The following is an 11,105-nucleotide window of genomic DNA, read 5'->3' as shown; positions in this document are numbered from 1 at the left end:
GCCCGTCTCGCCTATGTAAACACGACCATACGCTAAAGGAATCTTGTAAACCACCTCAGTGGCGCACGGCACAAACTTTGTGACGGGTTTCTTGCTGCAGACAGGTTTCTTCGCATTCGGCCCGCTCACCATAGCGCACAATTTTGACAATCTGCATGGGGCAATGAAAATCACGTCCACGTCGAACTTAGACGCTATCTTTTTCAAATTGTGTGACACCTTATGAATGTAAGGTAGTACTACAAAATTCTTTGGTTTCCTCTTGGGTACAACGGATGAGTTTTTCAACCTTTTAGAATGAATTCCGCAACTCCAACTATTGGAACCGAGGGGAAACCGGGGTATTCCAAGCGAAGTATCTGGAGGTCAAAACTGTCACTAACTGGATGCGGACAGTTTTGACAGTTTTGACCTCCAGATACTTCGCTTGGAACACTCCGGTTTCCCCTCGGTTCTAATAGTTGGACTTGCGGAATCCCTGCTAAAGAAGTTGAAAAGCTCATCCGTTGTAGCCAAGAGAAAACCAAAGAATTTTGTAGTGCTACCTTACATTCATCAGCTGTCACAATATTCTAAAAGGATAGCGTCTAACTTCGACGTGGACGTGGTTTTCACTGCCCCATGCAGATTGTCAAAATTGTGCGCTATGGTGAGCGGGCCGAATGCGAAGAAGCACGTTTGCAGCAAGAAACCCATCACAAAGTTTGTGCCTTGCGCCACTCAGTTGGTTTACAAGATTTCTTTAACGTATGGTCGTGTTTACATAGGCGAGACGGGCCGTTGCTTAAATGATAGACTTCGAGAGCATGCGGCTTCTCTTGGCAACAATTACGGTTTCCACTTGCCGGGGCATTGTAAAACGTGTGGTTGTTCCGCCACGGTAGACGGTGCGCAGGCAGAGGGACGCAATAAAGGAAGGTTGGAACGAGAGTTGCTGGAGGCGGCAAAATACATGCTTGTGACAAAGACGTTTGCATAAGCGTCACATCGGTGTATATGCAGCCGAATGAGTGCAGTTTCATTAACACTATCTAACTTGTAAATATTAACGCGCCGCTTTTTCCTTTCCTCGTTCAGATTGTGCGGTGGGGTGATGCAGCTGTTTTGCTGGCTTTTTGAAGAGACGGTGGGCGGCCTGTATTTGGTAATTTGGCGGTACGCCGTGGTTTTGTTGAGACGAGACAAGCGCGTGCACGGCGATAGCAAAGTTGGAAGTATTTAATAAATTTTAGCTGCCAGTTAGCACGTGTTCTGTGTGCTTTTTCGCCTTTTGGTCCCGTCTTTTTGCCCTATTTTTAATATGAATGATGGAGGATCCCGTTCGTACTGTTAGGAAAGGAAATGTGTAGGGTAATTATGATAACGAATTAATACATTGATATCTAAGGGCTAGTGCGGAGTAGACGTCTCTCATTGACATGTACATGAAAAAACACACCGGATTATCGGAACGTTTCTTCTCAATCTGAAGAAAAGACAAATTTACTTCCGGGCTCCGCAGACGAGGCGGGGTTTCGCGGACAACTAAAATTTCTTCGCGGACCCCAAAGGGTCAGCGGACCACCATTTGACAACCACTGTTTAAGGTGGTGTCGATGAGCGCCACACCCTATACCTCTTCTATACTCACAAAACCTGGCAGTTGGACGACGGAGCAATCGAGCGCCCGGTCGCAGATTTGGAGCGCGAGGATCTGGTAGCCCAGAGCATCAAAGAGCATTTCTCGGAGAACCTGAACGTCATTGCCCAGCTTTAGCAGTGGCAAGGTCCCAAAACATACTTGCTCGCTCGGGAGAAGTGCGTTTCGGCCTCTTGCCGCAGCGGGGCGCCCGTCACGTGGCTATTTTCTCATTCGTTGTCTGCCGCTCCACCTTTTGGATTTCGGCGGCCACTTCTCGTGACGGCCTGCCAGGTTTTGTCAGTATATAGGAGGCTATGACTGGGGGAAAGAAAGTACTGCGGAGGCCGGGGCGCGCGAGAATCTTGACAGGCTGTTTGAGTCCCGCTCAGCTCGTGCGCTGGCCTTGACAGTGCTTTCTTTCCCCGAGTATCAGCCGAGACGCTGTTTCTATAGCAAGCCGGCCCTCGTTAAATGTTTAGTGAACACAATGTATACCGATCCTGTAAAAAAAAGTTAGATTTTTTTTTTCAATATGCGAGCAAAGAAGTAAAAATAACCGCCGCGCTATAGACACGGCAGAGATGCCGGACACTAAGACCATATGGGCAGCTTAAGTTTTTTTTTTTCGTATTACTTCGCTAAGTGTTTCTACGATAAGTGATCTGCGCATTTTCAATTTCATTCGTCATTTTTTTGTTTGCCGAAACAAAGTTCACGTTTTCTAACAATTTGATTTACGTTCTTTACATAACATCTGTGTTCAGCTTTAACACCTGCAAATTCAAAATTTTGAACGTGTAAGTAGAATTCATATTTCTTATATATATATATATATATATATATATATATATATATATATATATATATATATATATAAGACATAACAATATACAGACACAACAATAAAACCAGCCGATAAAGGAGGAGCAATTGTGATTCTTAGCACCTCTGAATACATCCGAGAAGGAAACCGCCAACTAAATGACTCGAAGTTTTATGAACCTCTCGCGGATGACCCTACGGTGCACCACACTCAGATTGTGACCTCGGTTCTTAAGGATCTCCTAGACGAGGGCAGAATAACTGCTAACGAACATAAATTAATGAAACCGGTACAGCCTTTTCCGGGCCGCTTCTACATGCTCCCTAAGATTCACAAACCTGGTAACCCAGGGCGTCCAATCATATCCGGAATAGGTACAGTAACCGAACCCATATCAGGATTTGTAGACAGTTTAATTAAACATATACCTACAAGTCTTGATTCGTACATTAAAGACACAACTCACTTCTTAAGAGAAATATCAAATTTATGCATACCAAAAGAATCATATCTCGTTACACTCGATGTGTCATCGCTGTATACGAATATCCCACATGATGATGGAATACTCTCTTTAATTGACATGTACGAACTCCACAAACAACCGGATACCCCAGATGGACACGTCGTCGCTACCCTAGCGAGGCTTGTCTTAGAACTAAACTCGTTCGAATTTAACAATAAATACTTTAGGCAGGTTAGCGGAACCGCGATGGGCACCAAAATGGCCCCGAACTATGCCAACATATTCATGGGAAAATTAGAATCTCAGTTCCTTTCTGAATGTCCCGTAAAGCCGCTAATATACAAAAGGTTTATAGATGATATATTTATTGTATGGTCACACACTGAGGAGGAGCTGGTGGACTTCATAGGTCGATACAATGCTGCTCATCCGAGCATACGCTTTACACATTCGTACTCTCAAACCGAAATAAACTTCCTAGACGTCAACGTTAAGATAGACGAAAGTAAACTCGCCACAAGCCTGTACCGTAAGCCAACAGATCGACAGCATACCTTCATTATCAAAGCGACCACCCACACCATTGCAAGAACAGCATTCCCTATAGCCAAGCTCATCGTTTCAAACGAATTTGTTCAAAAGAGACAGATTTTGATGCGAGCAGTCAAAATTTAAAGTCAGTGCTAGAGAAACAAAAGTATCCACCCCGTATAATCGACGATGCAATCAGAAAACCCAAACAACTGAACCGCGCAGACCTCATCAGCCCGCGCCCCACGCAAAGCGACACACAACGCACAAATCTATGTCTAACTTATAGCATAAACCATCCTAATGCAAACAATGTCTTGAGACGACATTATAACATTCTCGAACAAAGCAGCGCCTTAAACGCGCGTTTCCATCCGCCCTGGGGGTAGTCCACAGACGATCGCGTAACCTCAAAGACGCGCTAGTAAACTCTCGGATAAATTCATCGCCACCACCTAACGAATGTAGGCCTTGCAGGCACCCAGGATGTCTAATCTGTAAACAGATGCAGCACACAAGCACGGCCAGCAGCACGCACTCGCAGTTCTCGATCAAAATTAAAGGGAACTTAACATGTGCCTCGTCGAATGTCATTTACTTATTCGAGTGTACGGTATGCAAAATGCAATACATAGGGCAGACTAGAACGGCATTTAGACTGCGCTTTAATAATCACAAATCTCACGCCATAAATCTTCCGGCACTGCCTTTATCCAAACATCTCGCTCTCCCAAAACATTCGTTTGATTGTCAGTGACGCTCCTAGAATCTGGATTTAAATCAAATCGCGAACGTGAACAGCGTGAATCCTACCTAATTTACCGATTTAGCACTATTAAACAAGGAATAAATGAAAGCCCCGGTACTCTGGCATCGATTAAAATGCTAACAGACGAATAACAACAGCAATCAAAAAACATTTTTTTTTGTTAATTTTGTTGTTAACAGTGGTACTGTGTTTGGGGCCGGAACTGGACCATCAACTTTTCTTTTATTTCCAGGTTCTGATATCCATTGTTTTTCTTTTTACTTCTAGGTTTAACATTGTTCCCTTCCAGGTTTGACTCATGCATGCCTGCATGCACACAAGTGACCGTGCCGCCCTTTTCTCCCTTTTTTTTTTTGAGACAGCATTTTAGTTTGCGCGTGTAACTTTCGTTTATTGTACGCTATCGTCTATATAGGTCACCGCTCCCGGCCCGGACACAAAGTCACCCTGTGCCCCCTCTCAAGAAGCTACAACCGTCATCCCGCCGTCCTTGAAACGTGGCACCGACCGTCAAGCCTCTTCACCCGGATAAGAACTGCCCTACGCTTCCCTCTCTCGAAAGCTTCAACCGTCACCCCTCCGAAATTTGGACTCGACCGTAGCATTGTATAAATACCACCCGCGTTCATCTGTAAAAGTTCTTCCTGACGAAGGCCGGACTCCGGCCGAAACGTCGAAGATTAAATCGTCCGTTGTTGCTGTTTTCACTAAGGGTTTTTTTTCTTCTCAGTTTTATACCCACGCCTTCGGCCTCCCGCCACCATGCCCGTTATATATATATATATAGATATATATATATATATATATATATATATAGTAAAGTAAACGTACCTGGAAGCTTTTCGTGGAGTTTAATTACATATAGGTCGACGTTTCGGCCTGAGCCAGGCCTTTTTCGAGACAGGGACAGTCTCGAAAAAGGTCTGGCTTAGGCCGAAACGTCGACCTATATGTAATAAAACTCCACGAAAAGCTTCGAACTACGTTTACTTTCCTATGCACTTTTTGTCGTCCTACGCAACAGTATTTCTCTCTCTCTCTCTCTCTCTCTCTATATATATATATATATATATATATATATAAACATGTATATTATGCTTTCATAAGCGGAAACAATCTAGATTTTTGTTTTTCACTTTAAATTTTATTGTAATTTAAATATATACTTTAAAAATTTATTTTACAATAAATATTTTCATGAGATTTTCTCTGCAGGCCTGTGCGCAGCGTGACTTATATTCTAATATCATATACATACATCTTTCCACAATGCTTCATATATATTTTCAAAATCTGTGCAAGGATTAATAAAAATATATTTTAAGTGTCTGCTCTTAAAACCATGACAAAGAGGGACCAGGTCGTATAACTACCATATTTAGTTAAAAATTTAGTGATGATAGCAAAATTGCCTGTAATATAAAAGCTCTTCATAGGAAAAAAATTAAAGCGCTCCCTGAGAACAAGAAACACAGCTTTGGGTTCCTTTAAAATTATTTTTGTGTATAAATTTATAATAATAATAAAAAAATATATATAAATCGAACAATCAAACGCTGTTCTTTTAAGTAAAGAAAAAATAAACAATTGTAATAAATAACATCTTACGCCAAAACAGACGATAAATCAATCAAACACCGGCACTCATTCAATTGCTACACACATATGATACCCCAACTCCAGATAACTTGATTTTAAAAATTTTGATTACATTCGTTTCATTTTAAATTCCGCTTCAAGAGACACGCTGCCGTTTTGGGATAACGCATCCAGCTATTAGCGGAACTGAACATAAATGGAAAAAAATAAGGTGCACATTTTTTTTTACATCTATCAACTTTATTTCGACAAAAAGCGCCGTAAAAAAAAGGGGGCGGGGGGTAACAAATTTTTATTAGGGGCCCTATACCCGTCTTGCAAAATACTTTTCAAGGCAAAAGCCGCGCACCCTGACTGAGCCGACGCGACAAGGTACTCTCGCAAGCGTCACCCAGCGTCACGCCCGACCAACCCCGAGGCTACTCTCGACACACTGCGAAGGCGGGCGCCATCCGTCACGTTGGTGCACCCGCAACAGCGCCGCCGGCAATTCGTTTTATCCCCTTGTTGTTGGCCGGGGTTTTATTCCCAGTTTTTCGCCACAAAAGCGAGTCATTGATTAGTGTCTCCTGCTTGGGCGGACGAATATATGGGCTCGACAAGGGTCCAACGAGGGCAGTCGAGCGCGAACACTCGGCCCGGAATCACACGAACAGGAGCAATCTATATGCGGAAGGACCCTTAGCTCGGACGTTCGAAAAAAAAAAAAAAAACAGGTCGGCTTGGCTTGGCTACCGTCGAATATTATTTTACCTTGTTCCTTGGTTCTTTTTTTTTTTCTGACTAGAACGTTGGGAGAGACGGGCGGCTCAACGTTGGAAGCTTTGGATTCGCTTGGCTTCCTAAACGCGCTTGCTTCGAAACGGCTTGTCTCAAAATTATGGTCGACTCACACGGGTATCTATCACAACTGATGTTATTAAAGGGTATGCGGCGGGAACAAAATTAATGCCGAGATGTAGTGACACCAAAATATCGCACGCACCCAAGAGAAAACGGCTTTATTTTTGTTTTCTTTTAGAACAGGTGAAGCGCCTGCTTTAAAATTTAGTACATTTAGACGCACAACGGGGAACAATTTAAATAATCATAAAGCCCCCCAAAAAAAACGTAGCACCGTATTTCTATGCTTTGAAAGAAGAATACTGTGTATCTCTTTCTACGCGCACAGGTATCTTGTGTGTTTTCTTTCCCCATAAATTCCAAGGTTTAAAAAACCGCCTTCTAGGAAGAAAACTAAACCAAGCATACAATTCAATGCTAAAAGAGTGGGAGTAAAAAATATAAATAGATAGATAAAGTTTCACAGCGAACGATCATAAAAAAAAAAAAGATAAACACAATTGCAGCAAAACTGACAGGAAGTATCCTCAAAGAAATAATCTCATCTGGGAGACGTTACATTTCTGTCAAACTAGGTTTAATAAAAGTAAAAAAAAGGTTGGTTTTTCAACGCTTTTGTGTCGATGGATAAAAGACGCCGTGCATCTGTGAAGCACCAGACCTTTTTTCCAAAGTTTGAATGAGTCTGAGTGAAGCTTCACGCAGAACATAGCGTATTGTGGCTGTCACGAAGCCCACGCTGCAATATCAATACAGTCAAAGACAAAAAAAAAAAAATACTCGTCAATCTTTAAAGAAAAAAAACAAACAAAAAAAAACATATTGTCGTTTTAGAGTTTTGTATTTTTTTACATTTTCGCAGCAACTATTATTCTTTTCGAGCGTGTCAGGCTGCAGAGCAGCGTTCAATAAGGCGTAACACTCCCACTTACCCAAAGAAAACCGCAACGCACGTAATTATAGAATTCGTATAAAGCACAGCTTACACGAGATGAACATTAATTTCAGATTAGGCGAAAGATTCGCCTTGGGGCAAAGGCCACGATAACTATATACCTTGCAACTAAGCTTTCCTTCAGTGCAAACATCGTTATTCGACATTAGTAACCCGGAATACAATTTTACCAAAGAATTTGTTTCATTACCCGATTTACATGCAGTTCTTAAACGTTCTGCTGCAACGGCCGGCTGAAACGGCAGGCTGTAGCGTATGGTTGTAGCAAAAACCTGACACCGAAAAGCGTTACGTCCATAGGTAACCATATTCAAAGACGTGAGTCCCCTGGCACATGCTGCACTCACCTCCACATGGTATGACTCTCCCATCTAACGTTCGCCGAAGCCCGATGTCTACATGCAGTGAATACGGTTTCTATATACTGGTCACCTCCTTTGCAGGCTTATATATTGTCGATCTATATATATATATATATATATATATATATATACTATTAAACAATATGCATCGACATAAAAAAAGAAAACTTCATTCTGGTTTTTTTTTTTTTTTAGGGTTCCGATTAATTTCATTCGCATCATGTAAACAAAAACGGGCTGATCCAAATTTAGCTCTGAATTATAGTTCAATTTACGAATGATTCAAGGGGTGAAACATTGTTTGCGCTCTGAATCGCGGGTTCTCGTCCACAGTTATGATTTGATATTTTTTTTTGTTTTGTTCTTTACTTCGAATAAGACGCTCCCAAAAGAAATCCGGCTCCGACAGCCAGGGTTCCGTCGCCCCAATGACTCGCCCCAGCTCAAAGCGTTATGGGCACCCCCTCCCTCACCCTGGGGTCACGTACAGTATCAACCCTGACATTGTCCTCTGAGTCGTTCCTAGAGCGAATCAGTCGTCCCCTTCCAGTGAAATATCTCGGACGTATCGACATTGAGGGGTAGCCTGGGTAAAGGAAAGAGGAGGGCTGGGGGTTGTTCGTTCTTAATGTCTGTCGTAGAGGAGAAAGAACGCCTCTGGGAGGCTTTATGGCTGTCCGTTAGGAGCTATGAAGCTCGTGAAGCGGACGCGGCCTGGTGTAAACGAACAAGAAAAAAGGGCGCCCTCTTTGGATGGTGTAAACCCAGAGGCGCTCGATGCGTACAGGCAGACGTACATAAGAAAAAAAAACTGAATAAACAAATGTAAAAATACGTAGAAACTAACATTTAAAAGAAAACTCAAAAAGAGAAGGGAAGTTGGGTGCAACGAACGATTCGAAAGAGGTACTAAGGCAAAAGTATAAATATTAAACTAAGTGGGAGGATGGAAGGTGAGGCGTAAAAAACATCAATTTATCCTGATATTTTTTTTTTTTTTTTTGCGTGTCTAGTCGTTTTGACGCTTTAGCACAGGCTGAATATAAGGCCAGAGAGCTTATAAAGTACTTTTACGGACACATTTTAGAGAAGGAAGAGAACGTATGTACCTAGAAGAAGAAGAAACATGCGTGGAGGTCTAGACACGACTTGGCGCGTCAATATTTTGCTTGACTGTGAGCGTGAAGCATTGAGCGACAAAGTCTTCGAACACGGGACACCGCTTTTTACAAAGAAGTAATCGCGTATTCTACCACACATGACCAAGCATATGAGAGAAGCGAGGTGTTCTTGGTTTCAATCTGAGATAACGCCTTGCAGGATTTAATTCTAATGGAAGCTGTTTCCGATTTCGTCTTTTTCCGTGGCGCGCGTGGATAGACGGGATACATGATGTCACGTGACGTCATGTACCGTGTTTCCTGGTGTAAAGTCGAGGTGTCACGTTAAGCCAGGGTTTCAACGGGGTTTTAGATCTAATAACTTTGGGTGTCATATTGGTGTGTAAGTTGATGTCAGGCCGCGTGACACGTAACTTCACGTCATGAATGGGAGTTACAATGAAAGGTCACAAAACACACCTTTTCTCATACATGCAGGTCTCCATTTGACGGTTTGATTGTTAGTTTTAAATAGAACATCAACTTCTCTTTCTAAACCGCACTGTCACGGTAGTTGCCGTGACAGTGCGGAAATTACTTTTCTTTTTGTCGCTTCTTACAAATAGTGGAAACCAATATCGGAGCTTTTTTAAGCAAACAAATGAAACGCGAACTAGACTTTTACTCCCGCCAGTTACTGTCGGCCAGTAAATTAGATTTTGATTTCTGGAAATTGCGAAGCTGATCAATTATATCGCCCTTAAAACTAACAGTTAAACGTTTGAAATGTGTCATTTCATTTCATTTTTCTTTATTTACCCCAAACCTTTCCTAAGAATGCATTACATAAAAAAGGATTTACAAAAAAAACAAACAAAAAAAACAACATAATAATGCCTAGCTTTGAGAGACTTTCACGCTAAATCCTACACGGTCACAGTCGCATAAAAAAGACAAACGCGCATAATACACAACTTGTTCAACAAAAAAAGAAACGCAAAGAAGTGGAATTGGATTGCAGGCGATATGGTTAGCAAAGTTAGAATAACAAAACGGGCAAAGGTAATGAGTGTATTGTCTAATAGCAGTTTCATTAAACCTGTTATTATATAATAGACTTGTGTCCTCCAAAATTGAGTATCCTGCGTGTCTATGGGATTCTCATATTAACTTGCTTGTTCGGATCCTTGAATCTATGCAGAATCGCTCTGCCCGTTCTATTTTGTCTAATTATTTCTGCCTAGCTAGCGTCTCTCAAATGAAACAACCATTAAATCTCTCCGATCTCTCTATTTGACGTCGCATCTCTCGAAACTGCCTCTTTCATAAAATGTGTTACAAGAATGACAGCCTTTATCAATCACTTTCTACAGCCCCCTTCTGTGTGTCATCTCACTTCGGTCACCGATTGGAAGTTGGCGAACCCTGTTGTAGTATTAGCTTGTACTTCGGCCCCTTTGTCCCCCAAACTGGCGTGGACTGGAACCATCTCCCTGCCTCCATCGTCTCCCTCAGCTCCAACATTACCTTTAAGTCTGCTGTGTTTCATCGCTTGTCACCATAACTCTTCTTTGCTATTCATGTTTTTCAATTGTTCTCCACCACTCCTCTTTGTAAGGCCTAACGACATTGAGAGTAAATAAATAAAAAAATAAACACACAAAAACATAACTTTCCCAATCTTGCTCTATTATGGTACAGTGAAATGCAACTCAGGGTCAGCAGTTCTATATTTTTTTACTTGGGTTATAAATGAAATGACATTATGATTTGTTACAATAGTCAAGTGAATTGTTCCATTCATTTATGCAAAGTACTAAAGGTAAAAAAAGGAGAGTTAGTGCGGCATTCAAGTGGTTCTATTATGCATAAGTGATCGAAGTTGGCATATATGAAATTGGGAACGCGGCAATAAATATACTTGAAATGGTAATTGCAGTAATAGAATTCGTCTAACAATCATAATCTGGTTATTTGTTCTTACTTAATAAAGTACGAGGTCGATTTTACTTATTATCATGGATACACTATCTTCG

This window comes from Ixodes scapularis, unplaced genomic scaffold (genome assembly GCF_016920785.2).
Source record: "Ixodes scapularis isolate PalLabHiFi unplaced genomic scaffold, ASM1692078v2 PGA_scaffold13__105_contigs__length_92229423, whole genome shotgun sequence".
NCBI classification, from domain to species: domain Eukaryota; kingdom Metazoa; phylum Arthropoda; class Arachnida; order Ixodida; family Ixodidae; genus Ixodes; species Ixodes scapularis.
This window is presented reverse-complemented; position numbering follows the sequence as displayed.